This window comes from Mugil cephalus, chromosome 7 (assembly GCF_022458985.1).
Source record: "Mugil cephalus isolate CIBA_MC_2020 chromosome 7, CIBA_Mcephalus_1.1, whole genome shotgun sequence".
Classification (NCBI taxonomy): domain Eukaryota; kingdom Metazoa; phylum Chordata; class Actinopteri; order Mugiliformes; family Mugilidae; genus Mugil; species Mugil cephalus.
This window is the reverse complement of record NC_061776.1, coordinates 21,837,097-21,852,977: the sequence shown is the minus strand read 5'-3', so window position 1 is coordinate 21,852,977 and position 15,881 is coordinate 21,837,097. Positions and strand designations below refer to the sequence as shown.

Here is a 15,881-nt window from a genome sequence, read left to right as displayed (position 1 = left end):
CAGCTCTGAAGATTGATGTCCAGCAGGAAAGGAATCCATGGAGTGTGTTGCTTTGGGGTTTCAGGCTGCTCTGACCCGGGCGAAAATCTGCTGCCCATGCCCACTGTGACTGAGCTTCTGTCCGGCTGATCCGGAGACTTTGCTGTCTGCTGAATCGAGATGTTTTTATCTGCCTGCGTGAATGCCCGGAAACATCAGAGAGGACTGAAACGTTGGTTTTGTTCCAGGGTACCCTCGGTCAATCCGTTTGCAGTGATTTGTCTCTTTTTGCCTCCTTTTTTTTTCTTTTACATCAGAAGCGAGCCCACAGGTGGTCGCTTACTTTACCGTAGCCATGGCAACTGCCCACGGAAAGCCAAGAGTGTCTGGTAGAGGAAAGGAAAAAAAAAAAAAAAGCCCTTTCACTTACCTTTAGAGGGGCAGCTCCTCGAATGAGTGTGGGTGGTTTCACATTTGCAACGGGTGATTTAGGCTCTGGTGGTCCTCTGACTCATTAAAATGAACCACGGCGAAGTGGACACTGTACCGGGGCCCCCTGTCAGTCCAGGTGGGTCACTTTCATTCCCCTTAAGGGCAATCCACAGATGGGCCGAGCCAAGAGGGGGCGAGTTACGGGGGCGGAGGGAACTGGGCACAGTCCTGGCACAGAGGAGCTGAGCCATCTGCCTGTCAGGACAGTTTCATTTCAGACCCCTGCTCTGGCTCTCCGGTGTTCCCACCACAGATGGACAGCCTTCAGATAGGTGTTAGTCATGCCTGGGCTGCATCGCGGTGACACTGGGAGGGCCCCGCAGTCTGGCTACCATTAAAGGGAAGCAGGGTGAGGAGAAAAGGAGAATGGGGGATGAACGCAGGACTAAATCTGTTGTATGTTTGAACAGGCTGAAAGGGGTTAAGACGCAGAGCAGGGATCTGCCGGTAACTGATATTTGCACACAACATTAAGCAAACGCTGCTCGGACAGCACATATTAAATGTAGCAGCCTGCAGCCCCTCGGTTCTACAACCGCTGCACCCACACAGCGCCGCCACTTCTCTCCGTTCTGCCTTTTCTCCTCCTGTTCTTGCTCCGTGTGACATTTTCCTTTCCACCTCTCTCTCCTGTGTATTCCCACGTAAGCCAACAGAAATGTTGTATTTGGACACACACACTTTCATTTTCTCACCTAGGTCCCTCGGTCTCTCTTTGGCTGTCCTTGAAGTGCTCCACCTCTTATCCTCACCTTTCCTCCATCACTCCATCATCTCTTTTTGACCTTTGCCCCCCTCCCCTCCACTCCTCTTCTCCACCCTCTCTCTCCTCACCTCTCCTCTCAGCGATAGCTGCACCGCTAATCCATCGGGATGCCGCGCAGCATTTCTACAGGGGTTTTCTGGAAGTGGATTTGTAAGAGAAACACTAGTAAGCCTCTCTTTCCCCCTGTCTTAATAACAGATTAGTGCCTCGCTCCAGCATTAAGTCGACAAACACACAGAGCCGTCACCGAGCCTCGCAGGCAGGTACAGGAGAAAGGTGGAGCAGCGGGGGGGAGAGACATCCGTCGGAAGAAAAAAAGTGGGAGCAGGGAACGGAGGTAAGAATAAATAAATAAAAAGAGAGATGTTGGTGGTGGGGGTGGGGGTCATTATAAACTAAACATAAGCTGCTTAATGTACCACCTGCTAATTCAATTTTTTTTTTTTACAAGGGAAAAAATGAGCACGCTGAAAAGGCCACACAAGCCCCCACCCCCCATCCCACTTGCACGCCTCGCCTACCTTTCCACGTCCAGCGCTGTGATGTTCAGAGACGCTGACCTTTTTCCAGACATCAGGTTCCATCGCTGCTCGTATCTGCAGCGTATTTCTGTATCCTGCACCACAAATACAGAGCATGTGTGCGGTTATAGTCACAGTAGCTTCTAAACTTCATCACACCCTGTTAACATGTGAATATGCAAGCTTTTTTCCATTACTATTTAAATATAGTGTTAGACATACAAAATATGTTTGAGAGCAGTAGCTTTATGAAGCAGAAAAAGCAGCTGTGGGAGTCCAGGCAGAGTCCTTGTATCTCTAACAGATCTTGATCTAGTTTCTTCTAAGAGCTGCCAGAGCTTTCACACTCCGCAACTGAGCAGTTTGACTTGAGCATGACACAAACGCTTTAATCAGAGTGGAAATCTTTACACTATCCGCAGCTCTGGATACAGCCAAGCTAACATTTGCCCTTTCTGCTCAGTCTTTGTGCCACGTTAACCGGCTGATTTTTCATTAAGATGAAGAAAATTGAGATGCAACTCTGTAGCTGTGCTGCTGTATATTAAATTAGAGTCAGCTTTTTTGTAGTAGAATGCCTCTGCCTCTCTAAACAGTCAAATTACAGTCCTCATGTAACATACAGCATGTAGTGAAGACTTTCACCATCACAGCACAACAGTATTGGAGACACAATTGGGACCTACACAATATTAGGTCATAATGTTATGCCGATTAGTGTATATTGACATGTTTGATTCAAGTGAATAATTTCTACTGAGACAGATGTTGTCTTTTGTTAGAGACATGCAGCCTGATAGAGATGTTCCTCAGATGGTAGAACAACAATCAGCTGAAACTCAATATCAGCATCTCTTGTCCTGGGAGGGGATGTGAACTAGTATGTGTGAAATTTCTTCAAATATTTACAAAAGTAAGCAAATGAAAATATGTCGGCAGTCTAAAATGTCTAAAAAGCATTATTTTAAGTAGTCACTTTGCTTCTCAGAAATAATTATCACTTACAGTTAATTTTCTTGAGGCATATACTAGATAATGGTGTTCCCAGGTCAGCTATTAGACACTTTGGCTCAGAGTAAAATTACCCATGTGACTAACTGTCACTGTGTTGTGACTAGTTAGTTATTCATTGTATTTGGCTGCTGTATTATAATAAGTAACAGCTGACATATTTCATCACTTATTTACCGTCTTTATGTGTAGAGTAATGTAGACAGGTGACAGGTGGGATTCAGTTCAAAAGTGATGGATAAAATGTCACCACTCCCACAGCATCACCACTAAAAAAAAAAATCTTTGGTTAATTAATTAATAAAAACCCTCCGTGGCCTCGAGGGTTTTTCTGGATCTTACACTGAGAACCAGCTGTCAACACGATGACATCCTGGATGCCCTCATGTGCTGTTTCCTGCAGATGATCAGACAGCTGGCTGCTCCCGCCTCGTCTCTCCTCTGGCCGCCACATGACACAGTCAGAGGGACTAACCTAACCTACCGTGCCAGGTAAAGGTGGGTTGACAGCGAACGGTACAGAGGGCTCGTTACTGGGTCAGCGCCGTGAACCGGCAACTGCAGCTCACACACCTGACCTACATTACACTCCAGTACACAGCCGTCTCTTGACAGAGTTTTAAAAAGCACATCTGATAAGATACGGCTCTGTTCTGCTGCAATTAAGTGATGACTGACTTCGGTTGTTAAGTGATACAAACGTGCCGGTTGATTTAATACGTAATATTCCTGCCTTGTTTCTACTTCCGCGCCACGTCTTCTTTAACTATATAATCCTCCTCGTTGTGGCCATGATCCAGATTGATGAATGTGCCACTGAAACAGAATGACATGTGAGCTTCCTTATTAATTCATAGAGCAAAGATCAGTGTAGTCTCAAGTCATGCTGTGGTTGAACACGATATTCAGTTTGATCCCACGGCAGACATGTTTGTTTTGGTTTCTAATACGTTTATGTCAGTGTGGGAGGAGTGGAGCATATGAAGAAACTGTTGTGTCAGTTTCACACCATCGCAGTGAATGTAGATGGTTTCATCATTCTAATAATCTGAATGGACTGTTTGTTTCACGTGGGAGGTAGATGTGAGGAGGAGAGAGATCTTGCAGATGCTTAAATCAGATGATAATTTTATTTGGTCAGCTTCAAATTTGAAAATTTAAATGTACTTATGTTTTGTAGTGTAGTGATTACAGACTTTAAATGACCAAAAGATGGGAAAGATAACGCCTCACAGCAATCAGACACAAGGTAAAGATCATCACACTGATCAGGCTTAACATTATGACCACTGACAGGTGGAGTGAATAGAACTGATTATCTCTTCATCAGTGCACTCGTTAGTGGGCGGGATGTAGTAGACATAGACATTTTGTCCACTCAGAGTCCCAGAGTGTTTTCTCTAACCACTAGCTCCCCAAACACACACACACACAGAAATAGAAAACAAGATGTTCTAGACAACCTATAGTGGCCATATCACCACTGGTTCAGAGATTACTGCCTATGCATAACAAACACTTGCTAGTGCTACAGCTTCACATTAAAAGTGTTTAACTGGCCAAAAATATTTTAACTTTTGTTATAAAATAATTTGTTTTGTACCTAATAAGTAGCTGACATTCAGGAAAAAAAAGGCAAGTGAGTTTGTAATATTGGAACAGGAAGGAAATTCATTTCTGGTGGAGCTCAATCTCTGCTGCACTCCAGCCCCTAATACAAGCTAATATCCCAAAACCAGTCTTTTTGCTCCAAGCACAGCGGTGAATATCTCTCATCCTACTGCTGGCTAGCCCGGGGACCTCGTACACACTGTTGTGTACAATCAACATGAAAACAAAATGATTGGCTGGAAGGTTTCTGACTTATCAACCTACTCTAAACATAATTTAACATATCAGGCCAACAGATTTAACTCTGACAGATGACTCTGATGAGACCATGAATTAAACCGTCTTGGAAAACGACATGAAACACGCTCGATGCGGAACACATGCATGTAAAGACGTGTGTCGTTGTGAATGTGTGCAGGTGAGCGCTTCTCCCACCAGTTGGGTCTGACTCCTATTCCACATGAGTAGCTACGCGTTTTGATGTGCAGGTTCCTCCCGTCTGACCCGACTGCACCTACACAGGGAGAATCCGCACGTGTGTGTGGATCAAACACACGTGCGGCGTGTACGTCGCGGCAAGACACCGACCCCCTTCACGGTATGTGGACAGCCTATTAGTGGGACAAAAGCACATGTTTCCCTTTTCATTTGAAAGAGATCAGTGGATTTGCACAAAGCCAATTTAGACATCTCTAACAAAGCTCTCCCTCTTCCTCCCCGTCCTCTCCGCCTCGCTCTCCGTCGCGCATACATCCACACATTTGCATGCTCTTTGAGGAAGTGGCGGTTCTCATCCAAAAGCCCAAGCTGTGAAAAAAGGGGATTGCGGAGGCTGGCGACTGAAGGGACGGAATTAGTGGGAGACTGAGAGAGAAAGAGCGAGAGGTGTGTATGGGTGAAAGAGGTCCCCTGAAGAAGCTTAAGTTCGGCCTGTTTTTAAAGCGCTTTGATCTCGCTCTGAAGCCGCTCACCCCGGAGTTAACACCGTTGCTTTATTAAGGACCTACTCTCCTCTGCTCCGCTCTCAGCTCTGTCAACACTTTTTTTTTTTTTTTTTTTTTTTTTTTTTGGAGCTCAAATTAGCAATTCAAATGAAGGCTATTTGGATATGCTCGCCCAGCTTCCTCCCCTCGGCTTTCCAGGCAGTTTGACAATATTTTTGTTAAGCCCCATTTCCCCCTAACGCAACTGTAGCAACGGGGGAGAGAGCGAGGAGATGGCGAAAAGATAGAGGGGAGGGCTGAGGGTGGAGGGGTGAGAGAGGGAGAACATATGCAGCAAGTGTTAGAGTGGGCGTGGAAGGTCAAATAGTAGACAAAGAGGCCCCTGCCATTTGGTGTGCTCTCTCCGCTAAGCTAATATGGGGGATAATGACCGTTATTGGAATAATATGCTTCTGTTAGAGCTAAAAGGTTTAAATTCATTCAGGGATTATAGAACAGGGCCACCCTGCCACTAAATTATAAGTATTTTCCTTTGGCTGACCTGAAGGACAAGATGTGCCGTAAGCTGTCAAATTAACACTAACCTGAGCCTCGCCTGTCCATGAATACACTCAGAAACAGTCGTCAAACAGGCTTCAGCGTAGAAAAATATGAATTAAACATTGCTCATCAGTCATTTGTATGTTTCGGCAGGGAGGGATGAATTGAGATATTCACCCCACCACCATGTCTGCCACAAAATCTAAATTTAGGACACAATTTTTAGGAGTCGTTTCTGGCAAGTAGAAACCTCCAAGATAGAAAAAAAAGTGTAAATAACTGCAGTTCCTTGAATAGTCACGAGTTTGGCTCTAAAAGCGAATGAACTTAACGGCAGCAGTAAAGATACTTACAAACTGGTACAAACATTTTTAAAATGTCAGGTACTGCCAAGATGGCGACAGCCAAAGCCACACACTGAGCTTCAAACTGTAACTAAAGAAGGAGTCCGTGGTGACATTGTGGTCAGGGTTTTAATTTTTAACTGATCATACTTATTTCACCGTGCACAGAAACTTGAAAGGGGATCTCGTCATGTGCCAGTAGCAGGTATAAACATAATAGTTTTTGAGCCATGTTAAATTTAAGAAGGTGTCATTTAATTGAATCTTACGTCTTTGATGAACAACAGCTTTTAAACTCAGCGTATTAAAAGGCAGCCAAGTGTAAACCACTTCATGTGAAAGGTTTAGGTCGAAATGGTCCATGCCTTCGGGGACCTTTTTTTTCTATCACCATTGTGACGGCTTGTGATTAGTGCAGCACTAAATAGAATTCATTCAGAATTATAACAAGATTCTTTGATCCTGTGACTGGAAAAAAAAAAAAAAAAAAAAAAAAAAAGCCAATTAAAGAGGTGTTTAATTTGTATTTTTCAAACCAGTCTGTTGTGCAGCTAATGCCTACATGCACCTGCTCTTCATTAGTCAGCATGCAGAGGTACTGCTCATTTGCATCAGAAGGGGCTGGTTGAGGTGGTTCTGGTCTGAATGCTTATTGGAGATGGTCACACCCTGAGGTGGACTCAGATTCTCTGCCCAGGAAGGAATGTGTTGCTGGGAAGAGGGACGTGTGGAATTTCCTGCTTAGCCTTCGATACGGGAATGATAATGGATGGATGGATGGATGGAACCAGTGGCTCATTTGCAGCACATTTTGCATTTGTAACTGGCTTGATTTGCAAGCACAGCCTAATTAATTTCCCCCTATGTTTGCTCTTTTAATTGTCCACCAGAATGCAGCAGAACAGTGAGGGTAGTTAGGGTCGGTGCTTAGGTGCTGCCTGTCTGTTTTCTAGTAATACAAAATACAAACAAAATAAGAATATACTCTGTGGCCACAGCACAGACTATAACGCTGTAAAGACTCCTCAAATGCAAAAAGATACAAATGTGCCAGTAAGTATAGAGAATCATATCATATTCCCATCGTGTTTTATGCATGATTGGATAACATCAGATTACAGAATCAATTTAAAAACAGTTGCTTGGCTGGAATATTGTTGATTTACCGTGAAAAATATATGTTTAATGCCGTTAGTCACAGCTCATGTTGTTACAATTGCCACTCAAATGAGCTTCTGCTGCATTGGAAAATTTTGAGTGATGGCAGAAAACATGTGGGGCCATTTGAATGAATATACGTAGTAAAAAAAAAAAAAAAAAGTAGGAAATTAAATAAAATGTGACATCTTTTTCTTCTATTAAAGTCAAACTACACCACTATCTTTTGGAGCGACTGTGCGTGGAGCGTGCCAGTCAGTCATTCCTTCTGGTTTTCCGCGGTGATCAAGCCATTCTGGAGAGAGTGATGGAGGCAGCAGGAAGACCCCATAAAGAGAGGGAAATTGCACCACACTGGCTTCAAAGATCGCAGTTACTAGTGGAGTCAAACACACGGACGCACATTCATCACGCAAAAACGTGCATGCAGATGTCAGCAGTCGGGAGAAAACAAACACACGCAACTTCCCACTCCGTCAAGCATCTTCTAATGGACGTGTGGGTGAAATTAAATACTACTTTTCTCTACCTCTCTGCATGTGATGTTGGGAATATGACAACAGCGGCTAATGAGGCAAGTGATCTATCTCCCTCGTGTGTGGGCCTCTATCCTCAGCTCAGGCGCAGAAGCCAAAAAACGTGGCTCGGCTGGCACAACCCATCCAATTTCACTTCATCAGATTGTATGTTTGTGCATTATTACCCAAAACAAATGGAGGCGGGTGAGGGAAAGAGACAGTTAAACGCTAATTTAATATGTCTCTGCCCTGTCAGTCAGGTCCAACTGATTAGCAGCACTTATTCATATAAACATATCATATCAGGCTTTTGCCAGAACAGAGCTCGATCCTTTCATGCGCGCCCGGCCGAGGCTGGGGCACAGTGCTAAGTCAGCGCTCTAGTTAATAAGTCCTTTTCATTAAACAAGCCTTCATTAAACATTCATTCATTCACTCATCCTCATTTGCATTTCCTCATCATGAAAACATTCATGAAACATTCATTTGTTCACTTGTTCCCATTCGCACGATTTCAAACTCATTCTTGGAGAAATGAAGAGGGCAGAGAGCGAGAGAAGGACGGCGGCGACGAGAATGAGACGGGGCAGAGGAGATAGTTATTGCTCTATTTGAACAATCTGCACTGTAAATGAAAGCAGAAATTAGATTACGGTTCCCCTCGTCGTTATGTAGAAGCACTGTCCGTGAACTTCCTCTGTTGCACAATGCAGGGCTACGACATAAAAACAAATCACCGCTGATATCAAAGCCAGAGAGATTGAAAATTCATTGTTGGTTGTGGTTGAATGACACACCTGTGGAAACGCACAATGCCCCATTTCCAAGATGATACGACTAGATAACAGTTACACTCTGTATAGCTGCCCATATTCAGCCTGATGAATATTGCTGCAATAGAGAAGGAGGTCACACTTGCAACATTTCATTCTATCTTTTTTATTTCCTTTTCATTTGATCCATGCTCTGTCATACATATACATTTTTCCCCCTTCTCAATAACAGGCGACACATCAAAGACGCACTCAGCGAATCCTCTGTGAACTGCAGCAGCTTTGCTCACACAACATTGCTCAAGGTACAACTCCCAGTGGATACGGTGCGGTTTTGTTTGTGTGTTAGAATGTCAATGCAATGAATTGAATACTGATGATGCGGCAGCGAGAGATCATCTTCATCTTCATCTCCAACCCTGGGCGCATTCTCTATCCTCCATCTTCTCTTCATTACATTCTCCTCCTTTCCTTTTAACTTGTGCCATCGGGGGAGGCATCAATCTGAGTGACAGGTTGTGTGATCCTCCTCCCGGGCTCGGTGGGAGACGGAGTGCTGTCAACATAAATATCCTTCCTGGATCCGTGGCGGACATGGAGCGGCCATGGCCACCATGAATCTTCATCCGTGATCACAGGCGGGAGGACGTGAGGCCATCAGAAGGGCTGCGGAACCCAAAATCACCCCGCATACAACAACGCAACAAAACACAACAGGCAGAAAATACATTATCCTGCCTATTCGCTCACCCGCCTTTACACACATAAGTGACATCTCATTCTTAATCCATAATTTCCAATGACGTCGACCCGCTCTTTACAGCTGTAACAGCTTCAGCTTTCCACAAGGTGTTTATAGGAATTTTTGACCATTCTTCCAGAAGTGCATTTGTGCGCCTCCTCTCCTCCAGAGTTGTCAAGTCTACCAAGTAGGCAAGTCCAGAGTTTGTGTACTTGGTTTTGTTGAACGTCCAGGATCTGGAGTGCTGTGGTGGTAAATAATTTCACCTGCGGCGAGTACTTATATGTCCTATAATGCCAAAAGTGACACACATTCAGAAAGAAGCAGAAGATGAAGACATGTGATGAAAGCAGGAATGGAAGTTCAGCCTCAGAACCTGCGGCTCATGCACACAGGTGAGAGCAGAGAGGCGTTCTCCCCCTACACAATCACACACCAAGCTGGAGAAATTACAACAGAGACACCTGGACACACATGATGGCTTAATGGGTGGTTGCCTTGTTCTGCAGAATATTCTGCACAGTATTTATCACTGTATCATTGTCTTGGACTGGCAACATGACATTTGTATAAAGCAAGCACATTTGTCCCCTTCATTGTTAATAAGAGAAATATACACTTGAAAATGTCACTTTAAGATACATTTAAAATGGAAATTCCTTTCTAAATTGTTAGATTATGCAAATCTGTGTTATTCATTCATGAAAATATTTTTGTCAGGTAGTCAAGACACGATTAACACGAATAAGAACAATTCTTCATGTAAAACTTCTTCCTTCTGCATCTGAAACTTTCATGAAAGGAGTGAGAGTGAACCAAAACAAAGTTGTTGAAGAGAGTGGTGATAAGTTGCAGCAGCAATGAGAGGGTCAATAGATCTGTTATTTGAACCACTGTAAATCTTATTTATTGGAAATGTTTTGCTCAGGTCGCATTTCTTTTAGAATATTTACTAAATCAGAATAAGGGGATGTCTCATCTAAATCAGTTGTCTCCACTCAGAAGTATAAAATCTGCTTCTTCATAAGTTTAAAATTAGTTTCACTTTGTAAAAGTTAGAAATTCAGTCTTCTACTACTTCTCCTTCACTTTCCATTTATTATATTACCATGCCGTCACTTCATGGCCATCCTTAAGTCGTTTTTCAATTATACCTCCAGATGTGCACACTTACATTAACTTTGCAGCTCAGTGGGTGTGAAAAAAGGTCACATTTGTTAAAGAAACTTTAACATAAACACTGGAGGCACGACCAAAGTCACAAGGTTAGTTCATTTATTTCTTTAATTTAAAAAAAAAAAAGTCAAATCCAAAATAAACTTCTAAAACTTAGTTCATCAAGGCCATCACACTTTTTTTTTTTTTTTTTAAATGACAAAGTACTTTTTAGGAAATATGAATGACCCTGAAGCAGCCTCTGTGTGGTACCACTTTCGCCGTTGTTCAGCCACTGTGTGAACAGCTGGAAGCTGATTTTGGTGACCAGTTTGTCTGCACAATGAACACAATTATGTACGGGTGATTTTAACCTTGCACCGAGGTTAAATGATGCAACTGAAGGCTAACACTACTCTCCCTTTTGCCTGCTCTCTCGGTCTCTCTCTCTCACACGTTTGCCAGTAACAGCAGATGCAGCTTATTGCACCCCGTCTTCCTCCCTGGGATGTTATTAAAGATTACAGGAGATAATCGCTGTGGTATCATGCCGGATGCCAGAGACAGGCGGCACAATATCATCACATGGAGGAGTGCTCAAGGGGAAGACTTGACTGCTTCGACCAGTGGGATCAGTCCGTACGTCCGACAACTGCTGAAAGATAACACAGAGCAGTCAGCCAAGGCTTCAGAGTGATTCAGTGCGCATAAACAAATCAAAACTACACCAATAAAAACAAAGAAAGGAACAAGACCCTTAATAAAGACGACTAAACGCAAGTAGCTAAACTATAGGCTAACACTTAAACATTTATCCTCACTCCAAACCTTTCTTTTAATCACCAAACCAAAGTGATAAAACTTCAAGTTAACGTTTTAGATTTTTCGGTTTTCAAACCCAAAAATGCAGCAAGACTTCATTTTCATGGTTGAAAGTGACAGTGTTCGCCTCAAGCTTCCCTCTGTTTTGCCTCCAGCTAACACCGTGACATCACGGTGATGTAGGCCATGAAGGGGTCTATAGAATCCAGCACTCTACATTCACCTTCTGATCTACTTGACCTTAAGACGAAAAGAAAATTACCCTCCACGATAAATGACAATAATTTGCTTATATCCTTCTGTTTGCAAATGCAAAATTCAAACGAGCAGTTAAGGAGCTGAACCTTCAATTGTATTTAAATTCATAATAAGTAAATACAACTATGTAACTTCAATTTAAATTGAATGTTATTCATTGGCACCACTGAATTACAAAGCGCTTGCAGCCTGTTTAAATTAATAGCTGATGATTCTTCTGTTGTTTAATAATGATGACTGGGAAACTGCAATGATTGTTTACAGCTACACTGAATGAAAATATCTTAGGTTCAATGTGATATATAGTATATAATGAAATATTAAAGCCTATAAAGTAATAATAAATGACACAGGCGCTAACGCTAGTAAACCAAAGTCAACTAAGAGTCAGCCAAGGTGGGTAACCCCTGGCAGATGCTGCAAAACATCACGCCTTCCTCTCCAGCTGTTGACTGATTTCAGCTTTTTCCATGACTCGTAAGGTGGAGATGCAACATGCAACTCATTTTTTCTCATTCTCAACTCATTCTTTCCTTGGCTGAGCTATGGAGGGCGGAGAAAGAGTTTCAGTGTTTGAATTGCAATTGCCATTCATTCTCTGCAAAAGTAAAAACGATACTAAAATGGTAACGAGTGCCACATAAAGTGTTTTGTGTTTTATTTGACTGCTTCTGTTTGTTCAAGTCGTTTTCACGGGGGCAAAATCATCCACTTGTCCAAGCCGACAAATCTTAATGTTGAGATCAAAACTACACACTGCGACTCATCTAACTAACGCGAGATCCAGATCATGGTCTGTGAGCGCAGCTGGTTGGCCACCTGAATACTGCATGAATTAGCTAGAAGACATCTGCAAATGTAATCAGTTTTACTTTACACTTTTCATTCATATAACCCGTCACTACGGTTTGGATGATAACCCCCAGTCCTACTCCCACCCAACACACAATAAACGCACCAACAAAGCCTTAATGTTGGCAGGGCTGCAAAGAGCTTTTTATATGAACAGTATTTAATGCTACGGATTTATTTTTAATGTTTCATTATTCTGCTCAGCACAAAGCTTGGAAACTGGTACTCTAAAGGTAGCAAAGCCTGCTTTAATCTGATCAGATCCCATAGATCCCATGAATGGAAGAAGTCCTGTAAATCACAGCTACCAACAGTTATTGTGTTTTAATACAGCACCCATTCACAGAGATTTGCACGTTTATGTTCCCTGCATTTGAATGACCTTCCATAACTAGAAAATACCGACTGAATACATGTCATCCTTGTGGGTGTAAAACACAGGGCCTCTGCCTATCTGTGAGTCTGTGCGAGGCAGCTTATCACAGGGCTATCATTGCCGGAGCCACAGCCACGGACACCTGCTCTGCAGAGTCACACACAGGCAGCAGAGGAAGCCACCTGAATACAAATCAGACAGGGCTGTCGAACACGAGGAGGAGCAGGAATTATAGAGCAAGCGAGAGACACTGCAGGCTTTGGTTGGGGAAATAGAAACAGTTAATTAGCCAGGATGCTCATACTGCTATCTATGTTAACCTCCCATCCCCTGCAAACGGCTTCCTCTGTGACTGCAGGTGCCTAAGAAGATCATGCATTCGACATGGAGTCGCGCAGTATTCTTTCTATTAAAACTCTTTTATTTTTTTGTCGCATAGCATTTAAATTATTGATGAATATGTGTCAAGAAATCATTCTAGGCTTCTAACTAATGGTGCTGCGGTTTATGTAACAGCTGCTTCAGTTTGCGCACAAAGACCAACTGCACAGATTTGTGTTTCTTTTCATGAATTCACATTGGTTGTTTTGCTTGGCCCGGTTGCATAATGACCACAGCTGACTCATAAACACAGCAACTTCTAATTAATATTTTGTTGAGTACCCGAAGCAAGGTCATTATCGCAATGCTTCAGTTATAATCACGGCTCACCGGAAGGTGAGATAAAAATATTCTGTTCTTCTTAGTGAAGGCTGTTTGAGTCTAAACTGCAACCTCTGGTAGAATATTAACAGGCTGGAGCGAATTAAGAAACTGTTTATGACCTCTGACGTTTTTTTTTTTGTCAGAGGAAACGTAAGCTCTACAACTTAAAGAGACAACAAACCTTTGACTGACAGACTCTGAAATGAAGGTTTTGGTTCAGGTACGAGTGGCAGTCAGTATAAAAAAATACCATCCTCATTCACATTTAAATTACACCGATCTGGCATACCATTATGACCAACTACCCAATATTGTGCAGGTCTCCCTTGTGCCTCCAAACAGTTGTGACTCATCAGAGAATGGACATGGGTCTTCTGAGGGTGTCCTGTGTGTCTGGTAACAGAACGTTGTTGGTGGGGGCCTTTGGGTCCTATGGGTTGAGGGGAGGGGCCTACAGATCCTTGATCCTTGATGAATTTAGAGACCAGGTCAACACCTTGTGCAGTTCTTCATGTTTTAAGTTGTTTGTGTCTGCATCCTGCTGGGATGGCTGCTGCCATCAAGGAGTGTCATTGCTGGTTCCTGGTCTGGTCTAGGTGGATGCTACATGTCTAAGTAACATCCACAATAATACAAGATTCAACAGTTTCCCAGCACAACATTGTATTGTCACAAGATGGTCAATATTATTTACTTCAGTGGTTTTAATGTTATGGATGATTGATCTCATTTATCAGCCATTACATCTGTGGATAGTATGCTGGATATTATGTTCGATTACTTCACCGTTATTTTACTTTTCCTCAATTTATTCCTTAAAAATTCAACAATAATAATGCTGCTTCAAATAATAAAAATATATACAAACATATGAAGCCTTATAACATGGGTCAGACTAAAACATCTCAACAAGAGGCTGACCTACCTTACAAACCCATGTCAATATTTTAACATTTATAGCAAAAATACATGTTGGTTTTGGTTTCTATAGCTGATTTCATATACATGGGGTACATATTGTTTTATAACACACCAGATTAAATTGCATAAAGGCTGTTAGCATGTGTATGCACAAGCTGTTTGCCTGGGGATCACATGTCTGTCTCAGATCCACTCAAGCTTATCTACAGGTACAGCAAATATGGCGAAAGACAGAGCCACCACTTCAAAACCCTGCATTAATGTGGTGAACTCTGCAGAGATTATCCTGCAACGCTAAACATGAGTATTATTGTCGTTGTGAACTTGTCAGCATTGCATTACCATGTAACTTAAATCCCCACTGTGCCTTGTAAAGGCTCAAAGAATTTGATAGAGCTTTTTATGGGAGCGTGTTCACTGACTTTATGTGTTTTAAATTAACTATTTATCTCAAACCACAAACTTTAACAGATGTTAACCTTGGTTTGTAATATTCTGTAGCTGAATTTGGCTTAATAAAACCTCAACATAAAGTCTCTCTGCCATAAGCTTCATCATCTAGTGCATGACAGCTGATCACAGACAGTGAGTGGATCTTAAGATTGTTTCAAATGCCAGTTTGCAGTGTTTTATTGAATTACTACTTTGCAATGGCAAAGTCAAATGGCAACGGAAAACATGATAATAACAACAATAATACAGTGAACTACAATCTGCCATGATGAGGAACAAGGTGCAACAATGGCGTGTGATATTTACATTTAATCAGTAGTAGAAGTACTCAGTACTAAATTTTTCATTAACAAGGAGATTAATGCAGGGAGTTAATTTAACCAAATATTAGGATCACAACACACCCTGATATTTACTTGTTCCTCATAACAGTATTAGCTGGTACAGGCACACCACGACCATGAACCTTAATCTCAACCAATTTTCCAGAACAAACACAATGTCACCTACAGCATATGCAAATCCTCCTATCATCATCATCTGAAAAATTCATTAAATCCCCCCTCTGGCCCTACCCTACCTGTCTTTACTAATGGCATGACACATGCATAATGTATGAGAGCAATCTAAAATTATAGATTTCGTAATGCGGATCCACCTGTGTTACAAAACACAGAGGGGTGCTGTAAATACTCTGTGGCGAGCATTTCAATTTCAAAGTGGATACACTTGCATGGAGTCACCTGATCAAACATGTCAAATCGAACCATGCATCAGTGAAAGTGAAGCCACGTCGGCCCCACGGGGCAATCCAGGCTCCCCTCCCCATCACTTCATCCTGAGCATTTATTTGATGTGAACTTGGACCATCTGTCCTGTGTTAATTGCACATGTGCTGCTATGTAGTCTCATCGGTGGGCCTGAACTACTGAGGGACCCA

At 42.5% G+C, this 15,881-nt stretch overlaps 1 long non-coding RNA gene across 1 annotated transcript in view; it reads right to left on the bottom strand.

Annotated features, from left to right (window-relative positions):
- Positions 1–1,758: 1,758 nt before the first annotated feature.
- LOC125011215 overlaps positions 1,759–15,881 on the bottom strand; it is a 28,819-nt gene continuing 14,696 nt past the window's right edge. Inside the window, exon 3 of the long non-coding RNA XR_007113145.1 lies at positions 1,759–1,853. This is a non-coding gene — a long non-coding RNA (uncharacterized LOC125011215). The remainder of the gene's footprint in view (positions 1,854–15,881) is intronic.